We start from the raw sequence: 12,174 nt of genomic DNA, 5'->3' as shown, positions 1-12,174 counted from the left end.
TGAAGGTGACGGTTAAAGCAGGCTCAGACATGGCAATTGGATGTCTCTATAGGCCCGCTGGCTCAGCAGCTGTTGTGGCTGACCACCTGAAGGATAATTTGGAAAATATTTCGAGTAGATTTCCCCACCATGTTATAGTTCTGGGTGGAGATTTTAATTTGCCGGATATAGATTGGGAGACTCAAACGTTCATAACGGGTGGCAGGGACAAAGAATCCAGTGAACTTTTTTTAAGTGCTTTATCTGAAAACTACCTTGAGCAGTTAAACAGGGAACCGACTCCTGGCGATAACATATTAGACCTTCTGGTGACAAACAGACCCGAACTATTTGAAACAGTTAACGCAGAACAGGGAATCAGCGATTATAAAGTGGTTACTGCATCGATGATTTCAGCCGTAAATAGAAATATTTACGTAAATAGAAATATTTAGCAAAAGTGACAAAAAGCTGATTACAGAGTACCTGACGGTCCAACACAAAAGTTTTGTCTCAAGTACAGATAGTGTTGAGGATCAGTGGACAAAGTTCAAAACCATCGTACATTATGCGTTAGATGAGTATGTGCCAAGCAAGAGCGTAAGAGATGGAAAAGAGCCACCGTGGTACAACAACCGAGTTAGAAAACTGCTGCGGAAGCAAAGGGAACTTCACAGCAAACATAAACATAGCCAAAGCCTTACAGACAAACAAAAATTACGCGATCCGAAATGTAGTGTGAGGAGGGCTATGCGAGAGGCGTTCAATAACTTCGAAAGTAAAGTTCTATGTACTGACTTGGCAGAAAATCCTAAGAAAGTTTGGTCTTATGTAGTGTGAAGAGGGCTATGCGAGAGGCGTTCAATGAATTCGAAAGTAAAGTTCTATGTACTGACTTGGCAGAAAATCCTAAGAAATTTTGGTCTTATGTCAAAGCGGTAGGTGGATCAAAACAAAATGTCCAGACACTCTGTGACCAAAATGGTATTGAAACAGACTAAAGGCCGAAATACTAAATGTCTTTTTCCAAAGCTGTTTCACAGAGGAAGACTGCACTGTAGTTCCTTCTCTAGACTGTCGCACAGGTGACAAAATGATAGATATCGAAATAGACGACAGAGGGATAGAGAAACAATCAAAATCGCTCAAAAGAGGAAAAGCCGCTGGACCTGATGGGATACCAGTTAGATTTTACACAGAGTACGCGAAGGAACTTGCCCCCCTTCTTGCAGCGGTGTACCATAGGTCTGTAGAAGAGATTGGATTGAGTGTGTGTGATTGGATTGAGGAGTTCCTAGATAACAGGACGCAGCATGTCATTCTCAATGGAGAGAAGTCTTCCGAAGTAAGAGTGATTTCAGGTGTGCCGCAGGGGAGTGTCATAGGACCGTTGCTATTCACAATATACATAAATGACCTGGTGGATGACATCGGAAGTTCACTGAGGCTTTTTGCAGATGATACTGTGGTGTATCGAGAGGTTGTAACAATGGAAAATTGTACTGAAATGCAGGAGAATCTGCAGCAAATTGATGCATGGTGCAGGGAATGGCAATCCAAAGGATTGGAAAAGGGCACAGGTCATCCCCATTTTCAAGAAGGGACGTCGAACAGATGTGCAGAACTATAGACCTATATCTCTAACGTCGATCAGTTGTAGAATTTTGGAACACGTATTGTGTTCGAGTATAAGGACTTTTCTGGAGACTAGAAATCTACTCTGTAGGAATCAGCATGGATTTCGAAAAAGACGGTCGTGAGAAACCCAGCTCGCGCTATTCGTCCACGAGACTCAGAGGGCCATAGACACTGGTTCACAGGTAGATGCCGTGTTTCTTGATATTCGCAAGGCGTTCGATACAGTTCCCCACAGTCGTTTAATGAACAAAGTAAGAACATATGGACTGTCAGACCAATTGTGTGATTGGATTGAGGAGTTCCTAGATAACAGGACGCAGCATGTCATTCTCAATGGAGAGAAGTCTTCCGAAGTAAGAGTGATTTCAGGTGTGCCGCAGGGGAGTGTCATAGGACCGTTGCTATTCACAATATACATAAATGACCTGGTGGATGACATCGGAAGTTCACTGAGGCTTTTTGCAGATGATACTGTGGTGTATCGAGAGGTTGTAACAATGGAAAATTGTACTGAAATGCAGGAGAATCTGCAGCAAATTGACGCATGGTGCAGGGAATGGCAATTGAATCTCAATGTAGACAAGTGTAATGTGCTGCGAATACATAGAAAGAAAGATCCCTTATCATTTAGCTACAAAATAGCAGGTCAGCAACTGGAAGCAGTTAATAACATAAATTATCTGGGAGTACGCATTAGGAGTGATTTATAATGGAATGATCATATAATGTTGATCGTCGGTAAAGCAGATGCCAGAATGAGATTCATTGGTAGAATCCTAAGGAAATGCAATCCGAAAACAAAGGAAGTAGGTTACAGTACGCTTGTTCGCCCACTGCTTGAATACTGCTCAGCAGTGGGGGATCCGTACCAGATAGGGTTGATAGAAGATATAGAGAAGATCCAACGGAGAGCAGCGCGCTTCGTTACAGTATTATTTAGTAATCGCGAAAGCGTTACGGAGATGATAGATAAACTCCAGTGGAAGACTCTGCAGGAGAGACGCTCAGTAGCTCGGTACGGGCTTTTGTCAAAGTTTCGAGAACATACCTTCACCGAAGAGTCAAGCAGTATATTGCTCCCTCCTACGTATATCGCGCGAAGAGACCATGAGGATAAAATCAGAGAGATTAGAGCCCACACAGAGGCATACCGACAATCCTTCTTTCCACGAACAATACGAGACTGGAATAGAAGGGAGAACCGATAGAGGTACTCAGGGTACCCTCCGCCACACACCGTTAGGTGGCTTGCGGAGTATGGGTGTAGATGTAGATATAGATGTAACGCATTTTATAGCCCTCATGCTGTGAAAAGTATTTGAGCCACCTACATTGCACTAGTTGACAAAAGTCGTGAGACAGTGATACTAACTTATACAGATGACTGTAGAATCACGAACAGAAGGTAAAAAAGGACAGTGCATTGGCGGAGCTGTCATTTGTGTTCAGGTGATTCGTGTGAAAAGGTTTCCAAAGCCATTATGGCTACATGATGGGAATTAAAAGACTTTGAACGCCGATTGGTAGTTACAGGTAGATGCATGTGACACTGCACTTCGGAACACGTTGGGGAATTCAATATACCGAGATCCACAGTGCCAAGAGTCTGCCGAGACTACAAAATTCGAGGCATTACCCCACATGAAGGAGTACACAGTGGCCGACAGTCTTCACTTAACGACCGAGAGCAGCGGCGTTTTTCTTACAGTTGTCAGTGTTAACAGACAATTTGGCGTTAATCGACTGTGGCAGCAGACGACCGGCTCGAGTGCCTTAGCTAACAGCACGACTTCGGCTGCAGTACTTCTCCTGGTTGCGTGACCACGTGGGTTGAATAGTAGACGACTGGAAAACTGTGGCGTGGTCAGGTGAGTTTCGTTTCCAACTGATGATAAGGTTCGAGTGTGGCGCAGACTACACGAAGGCATGGACACAAGTTATCAACAAGGCACTGTGCAGCTGGTGGTGGTCCACAATGCTGCGAGCTCTGTTTACGTGGGACTGGCTGCGTCCTCTGGTCCGACTGAACAGATCATTCGTAAGTAGGCTGTTTAGGTTATTATGTTGATAAGGCCACAGAGTGCCGTGTATGAAAATCGCTGACTGCGCTGTGTGCAGTCTGTGGCTAGTTGGACTCATTGCTGGAATATTCGCTAGTGTAGTGTTGGGCAGTTGGATGTAAACAGCGCCTAGCGTTAGGCAGTTGGAGGTGAGCCGCCAGCAGTGGTGGATGTGGCGAGAAAGATGCCAGAGTTTTGAGAGGTTACTACTATAAGCGGACGTTCTGGACGTGTGTCCGCCAGAAAAAGGAAATTTGTAAAGATGGACGTCATGAATTGAGGTAAATACATTGTTTGTTCTCTATCAAAAATGTTTCATTTGCTAACTATGCCTATCAGTAGTTAGTGCCTTCAGTAGCTAGAATCTTTTATTTAGCTGGCAGTATTAGCGCCCGCTGTATTGCGGTAGTTCGGGTAACGAAGATTTTTGTGAGGTAAGTGATTCATGAGAGGTATAGATTGTTGTTAGTCAGGGCCATTCTTTTGTAGGGATTATTGAAAGTCAGATTGCGTTGAGCTAAAAAATATTGTGTGTCAGTTTAGTGATGATCAGAATAAGTAAAGAAAAAACTGTGAGTACGTTGAGCTTTGCTCAGGTGTTCGAAAATCAAATAACGTAAGAGTTTTACCAGCACAGCCATTAATAATTTTTCTGAGGGCACGTTTCACATTGACTGGAAATGATTATGTTCGGCTACCCGGAGACCATCTGCAGCCACTCAGACTTTATGTTCCCATACAACGATGGAATGGAAAAACTAGTAGAAGCCGACCTCGGGGGAGATCAATTTGGATTCCATTGAAATACTGGAACACGTGAGGCAATACTGACCTTACGACTTATCTTAGAAGAAAGATTAAGGAAAGGCAAACCTACGTTTCTAGCATTTGTAGACTTAGAGAAAGCTTTTGACAATGTGGACTGGAATACTCTCTTTCAAATTCTAGAGGTGGCAAGGGTAAAATACAGGCAGCGAAAGGCTGTTTACAATTTGTACAGAAAGCAGATGGCAGTTATAAGAGTCGAGGGCATGAAAGGGAAGCAGCGGTTGGGAAGGGAGTGAGACAGGGTTGTAGCCTCTCCCCGATGTTATTCAATCTGTATATTGAGCAAGCAGTAAAGGAACAAAAGAAAAATTCGGCGTAGGTATTAAAATCCATGGAGCAGAAATAAAAACTTTGAGGTTCGCCGATGAGATTGTAATTCTGACAGAGACAGCAAAGGACTTGGAAGAGCAAAACGAGGATAATGGAATGTAGTCGAATTAAGTCTGGTGATGCTGAGGGAATTAGATTAGGAAATGAGAGACTTAAAGTAGTAAAGGAGTTTTGCTATTTGTGGAGCAAAATAACTGATGATGGTCGAAGTAGAGAGGATATAAAAGGTAGAGTGGCAATGGCAAAGAAAGCGTTTCTGAAGAAGAGAAATTTGTTAACATCGAGTATAGATGTAAGTGTCAGGAAGTCGTTTCTGAAAGTATTTGTATGGAGTGTAGCCATGTATGGAAGTGAAACATGGACGATAAATAGTTTAGACAAGAAGAGAATAGAAGCTTTCGAAATGTGGTGCTACAGAAGAATGCTGAAGATTAGATGGGTAGATCACATAACTAATGAGGAGGTATTGAATAGAATTGTGGAGAAGAGGAGTTTGTGGCACAAATGACTAGAAGAAGGGATCGGTTGGTAGGACATGTTCTGAGGCATCAAGGGATCAAAAATTTAGCCTTGGAGGGCAGTGTGGAGGGTAAAAATCATAGAGGGCGACCAAGAGATGAATACACTAAGCAAATTCAGAAGGACGTAGGTTGCAGCAAGTACTGGGAGATGAAGAAGCTTGTAGAGGATAGAGTAAGCATGGAGGGCTGCATCAAACCAGTCTCAGGACTGAAGACCACAACAACAACAACTTGCCTACATCCAGTACAAAAGTTCAGAAAAATATTTTCACTCTCAATAAAACGAAAACTAGTCATCTTGTCTTGAGCCCTGCCGAATCTTTAGTGCATTGCTGTATTTACACACGGCACAGACAATGAAAATTGAAGAAGACTAAAGCTGCCCATAAGTGCTTGTGTACAATACACGTATAACATTCGGTCAGTTTGCGTGGATGCGGCTGAATAAGCATCCTGATTTTCGCACGCTCTGTTTTCTGTATTGGTTATTACTTACTGGTGTCATCATATTTCCCTTCATAAATACGTATCACCATTTCATTGCTGCAGTACCAAACCGGATACATCTAGCATCTTGACTGTATCTTTGTGTAACACTAGCTTTTTCTCTAGCTTCTTGTCGGTCTCAGCCACGTGATCTTAAACAAACTACCCCATAACCTGTGTCTTACTCAAAACCACCCCATATTCAAGAGAAGATTCAAGATGTACCTATTATCATCGGGGTAGTATTCCACTCACCAAATCCCATCTGCTTCCTTCTATTACACAGGCAACCAGTATCTCTGTCACAGTGTTAATTATCCGTATTCTTTGCACGACTTTTGTCGTGCTCCCACTTCATCTGCTAACCTTACACTAGTACTTTTCGCTCTTCGTCTGGCCAGTCATCTTCTGGCCAGTCATCTTCTCAAATTGATGCATTCTACACTGGAACACATGCCTAACATCGCCTAGAAACCGGGCGAGCACGCAGAAGTGCCGCAACACGACGTGGCGTGGACTCGACTAATGTCCGAAGTAGTGCTGGACACAGTGAATCCTGCAGTGGTGTCCATTTTTATGATCTTCACTGTTATTAACAGAATGCTCAGGAAAGTACGCATACAGGGTGATCAGAAACGGCCGGAGAAGCCTGTAAGGGTGTTGCAGGGTGGATTGTGCTGAGCAGTAAAAATTCGATACATTCTACCATTTCCGAGTTAATTAGCATTGAAGTTAGACAATCAGCGGGTACGCGCATAAATTCAAGCTATCCGCCAGAGGCTGTTTCGCCAAACGTGTTATTCGTTTGGTTTCCTAAAACCGAACAAGAGAGCGATACAGAAATGGCACACGAGACGCCAGTAAGGCTCGAGCTCGAAACAGAGGCTGAGCTGTGTCGTCCGCTATCATCTACGCTATGGGAATACTGACCATAATTGTATCTGGAAGGCCTCTTGAATTTGCGCGCGCAGTGGTCTGATTAACTAACTGTTGTGGTTGGCAAGAGAGCCAATACCGTTTTACTAAAGGAAGCCGAAATGCACGCGTTTTAGCTCACGCAGGCTGGCGTGAGGTCTGGAACATGACAAGGAAATTAGAACTTAGAAAAACGGACGTAGCTGGTGGAATACTTAACTTTAATCCGTTAATGATGAACGTCGCTCTTGACGGTACATGATTCACAATATCAATAGTAACTGAATATGGAGCCTTGCTAGGTCGTAGCAAATGACGTAGCTGAAGGCTATGCTAAACTATCGTCTCGGCAAATCAGAACGTAAGTAGGCAGTGAACCATCGCTAGCAAAGTCGGCTGCACAACTGGGGCGAGTGCTAGGAAGTCTCTCTAGACTTGCCGTGTGGCGGCGCTCGGTCTGCAATCACTGATAGTGGCGACACGCGGGTCCGACGTATACTAGCGGACCGCGGCCGATTTAAAGGCTACCACCTAGCAAGTGTGGTGTCTGGCGGTGACACCACACTAACCTCAATGCTAATTAACTTGGAGAAGGCGCAACTTATTGAATTTTTTCTTTACACTTTTTCTCAGCACAGCCTGCGCTGCAACCCCCTTTAGAGACTGTGTCTGACGTCCCTGTACATCTTACCAAAATCATGATAAAATTACATTATTAACAAAACTGTTCGTTACTACTTCATTACAATACCAGCACTTAGCACAAAACTTTCAGGACTCTGCGACAAAACACAGACCGTCTCACAAGGAACAATCTTACAACTAAGGACTCTCAAAGATGTTCAAAGAAGCTGCATTGATAGGTTCTGTGACATTAATTTTGTACATTTGAAAAATAGAAATTCGTGTATTACTCCAAAATGTATTTTGTATTGATATTTAATAATTGTTTTTTATTGCTTTCATTTTAAGTCCATACTAAAAAATACCTGCGTGACTAGTTTCTTAGAATATACACAATTTTTCAATAAAAAGCAAATAGAATAATCACGTATTTATTAAGTAGGATAAAGGAATAGAAATGAAGAATAAATACAATAATAATCAGCATCTCAAATACGCGAATATCAACAAAAAGTGGTGTCGAGAGTTTCATTAACAGTAAGAACGGCATCGAGAGTGTCAATTTTAAGAGAAAAATTATCACAAAGTAATTACAACGGCGATTACGAATAGCAGCTCGAACCTACCAGCACCGCAGTGATTGAAAATAGCGGATAGGGAAACAACTGAAATGCAGCCTGACGCCGGAAGACCGGGTTCTCTTCACCGGCGAGTTTGGGCTTTGTCTAACGGCTGTTGGTCATCATACACACTATGTGATCAAATGTATCCGGACACCCCCCCAAAACATTGCATTGTGCTGCCACCTACTGCCACGTACTCCAGATCAGCGATCTCAGTAGTCATTAGACATCGTGGGAGAGCAGAACGGGGCGCTCTGTGGAACTCACGGACTTCGAACGTGGTCACGTGTCATACGTCTGTACGCGACATATCCACACTGCTAAACAGCCCTAGGTCCACTGTTTCCGATGTGATAGTGAAGTGGAAACGTCAATGGACACGTACAGCACAAAAGCGTACGGGCAGACCTCGTCTGTGGCCTGACAGAGACCGCCGACAGTTGAAGAGGGTCGTAAAGTGTAATAGGCAAACATCTATCCAGACCATCACACAGGAATTCCAAACTGCATCAGGATCCACTGCAAGTACTATGACAGTAAGACGAAAGGTGAGAAAGCTTTGATTTCATGGTCGAGCGGCTGCTCATAAGCCACACATCACGCCAACGACGCCTCGCTTGGTGTAAGGAGCGTAAACATTGGACGATTGAGCAGTGGAGAAACGTTGTGTGGAGTGACGAATCACGGCACACAAAGTGGCGACCCGATGGCAGCGTGAGGGTATGGCGAATGCAGGTGAACGTCCTCTGCCAGCGTGTGTAGTGCCAACAGTAAAATTCGGAGTCGGTGATGTTATGATGTGGTCAAGTTTTTCATGGAGGGGGTTTGCACCACTTGATGTTTTGCGTGTTACTATCACAGCACAGGCCCACATTGATGTTTTAAGCATCTTCTTGCTTCCCACTGTTGAAGAGCAATTCGGGGATGGCGATTCCATCTTTCAACACGATCGGGTACCTGTTCATAATCCACGGCCTGTGGCGAAGTGGTTACACAACAGTAACATCCCTGTAATGGACTGGCCTGCACCAGAGACCTATAGAACACCTTTGGGATGTTTTGGAACGCCGACTTCGAGCCAGGCCTCTCCGATCGACATCGATAGCTCTCCTCAGTGCAGCACTCCGTGAAGAAGGGGCTGCCATTCCCCAAGAAACCTTACAGCACCTGACTGGGCGTATGCCTGCGAGAGTAGAAGCTGGCATCAAGGCTAAGGGTGGGCCTACACCATATTGAATTCCAGCATTACCGATGGAGGGTGCCATTAATTTTTCAGCCAGGTGTCCAGATACTTTCGATGACTTGGTGCAGGTATGTGGAGGCGACCAGGCAGCCGGCTTGCAGACCCAATGGATTCAGCGAGCTGTGGGGTCAGTCACGTTTAGAGTCGTTACCGCGTATGGATATCGGACGCCTTCCATCAATATCGACGGTAATCTGAGGGCCGTGAAGTGCAGTAGACGTACTGTCTAGCACTACAGTCAACATTTCGATGGTGGGCTCGTCTTAAAACACGATAATATACGAGCACACCACACTCGGGTCATGAACACCTTCTTCCGAGAGGCAAGAATGATGTCACGACCCCGAATGAGCAGGCCTGTGACCAGATGACACTTGCAGTGCGTCATCGCCAGAACCCTGCTCAGATTCTGGATGCCCCGTTGGCGGGTGGGATAGACTTGAGCGGTGACGTCCAGGCCACTCTGCGGACATCGTGGTAAGGAAGACGCAAACAATGGCTGGATCAACTCGGGGTTCTGTGTTGACCGCTAACAGGGTTTCGTCTCTCAGGCGTGTATATTCGGAAAGACAACGATTCTTTTTACTGCTTCGTTCCCTTCTCCCCTCGAATTAAAAATCATGCACTTTCGCTGACGTGCAGGTGGCGCTAAATTTTTACTAGCAGTTTATACGTTTCGAGTCGACAAGGAGAGACGGCAATAAAGCAAAATTATTCGTTAGGTACTTAAGAATTTAAGTTACCTTAATACTGGTGTAACTTGTCCCAGTTTTCTGGATATTTATAATTAAACTTGACAAGTCATCCCCCCCTCCCCCCACCCCCATGAAAAACGAGTGATCGCAGGACAATGAGGCTCTATGGAAACATTTTTAAGAGCACATGGGACAGAAATAACGAATCAAACATTGAAAAAAAGGCATTTTACTCGTAATTTCCACATGAAAGGATAAAATTTGTTAATTGCCTGCCATGTTTATGATACGCATTACAAACGTTGCTCATTGGGAACATCATTTGCATCCACGACAGCCTCGAACCGCACTAGAGACTGCTCTATACCCTCCCGAAATATCTCAGGTTGCATGTTGGCTACCTCTCTCGCCGTGCTGATGCTCAACCTCCAACGTGTTTTAGTGGCGCTCGATAAATCCTCTACTTCAGGTAAACTCACAGCCAGAATTCACACGAGTTAAAATCTGGTGATCTTGGTGGCCACACAGTTTGGAACGACTGGCCAATGACTGGGTGTGCTCCAAGTGTTATGGAGTAACCGAGTGACCTCACGAGCAATGTGAGCTGGAGTTTCCTCAAGCATCGAAAGATTTCAGTTCGATGCACCTCCCTCCCGCAGGGCAGCGATCACTTGCTGGCGGGCCGGCCGCTGTGGCCGAGCCGTCCTAGGCGCTTCAGTCTGGAACCGCGCAAGCGATACGGTCGCAGGTTCGAATCCTGCCTCGGGCATGGATGTGTGTGATGTCCCTAGGTTAGTTAGGTTTAAGTAGTTCTAAGTTCTAGGGGACTTATGACCTCAGATGTTAAGTTCCATAGTGCTCAGAGCCATTTGAACCATTTTTGAACTTGTTGGCGAAGAAGGTTACAATAACATGAGCCGTTTACACGGGATGTCCTTGGTCCTTGGGATCCGAGGACCTGAAGGAAAAATAGATCAATGATGAACTGTGCCGTGAAGCTGCCCCACGAAGTGCAGCGTTCGCTACGCAGGGGAACTTCATGAAGGTTCGTCAGCGGTGACGATCCCCAAATGAGCGAATTGTGAGTCTTCACTGCCCCAGTGATCGTAATGTGTGCTTCTTCATGCCAAGTATCCAGAGCAATTATAGTAGTAAGCAGCTGGCGGCACAAGCGCAATTTTGCTATCAAATTGATATGCAAATTAATTAAATTCATCAATTAATTCCCCAAACCCCCGCCCACGCTCGTCCCCCACCCCCGCCCCGGATGACGTCACGTGTTTTTCCCAGGTGCACTTGTGCCCCAGCCTCCTCACCCCCCCCCCTCCTCCCTGCCCCACCCCAACCACTACGCCTCCCACCAACCTACCCTATTGGCGGTAATTTCTTTGTCCCAGCGCTGTGCTGATGAACCACCCCCACCCCCCCCCCCACCCCACTTCCCTACCGCCACCTGGGAATTGGTGGGAAATTAAAATTGACAGTTCCCATTCCGGGCTCTAACCCTGGTCCTCCTGGGCAGAAAACCCAAGTTCACCCCACTAACGCAATTAAACCACCAGAGGCGCTTGGAATTGACGAAATATTAAAAATGGCGGTCCCCTTTCCGGGACTCGAACCCCGATTCTACTGGATGGAAGGCTCAAGTGCACCCCCTAACACTATCCAGATGTGGGAGAGGAAGGTTAGGTTAGTGTACTTCATTTATTTTGGTCGGGAAACTGACGCAAATATCGATCCTAATTACGTAATTAATCACAAAGATCGGACCTAATTACACGACTATATGCATAGCACTGCACAAGTACGGCATAAAATCGTAATACAGTGGAAGAACTGACGATATCGTACAACGTGTTATCCTGCTGGGAAAAATTTCGCAATACCACTCGAAACTGACGCAAATATCGATCCTACTTACGTAATTAGTCACAAAGATTGGGCCTAATTACACAACTATATACATAGTGCTACACAAAGACGGCAAAAAAAAGCACAATATGTTGCAAAAACTGACGATACCATACAACTGGTGTTATCGTGCTGGGAAAAAATTCGAAATACCACTCGAAACCAGCGACAGAAAGACTCAAACTCTACCCTACACCTACAAGCTGGTGGGTAAAAGGCTGGGGTATAAGCTACTATCTTTATTCTTTTTGGTGGGAAATGCATTCAACTGACTAGATTCTGGTGTTGGATAGAGAAGAGTTTAAAGAGTGTATTACCTGC

The sequence above is a fragment of the Schistocerca cancellata genome, chromosome 5, assembly GCF_023864275.1.
Source record: "Schistocerca cancellata isolate TAMUIC-IGC-003103 chromosome 5, iqSchCanc2.1, whole genome shotgun sequence".
NCBI lineage: Eukaryota > Metazoa > Arthropoda > Insecta > Orthoptera > Acrididae > Schistocerca > Schistocerca cancellata.
This window is presented reverse-complemented; position numbering follows the sequence as displayed.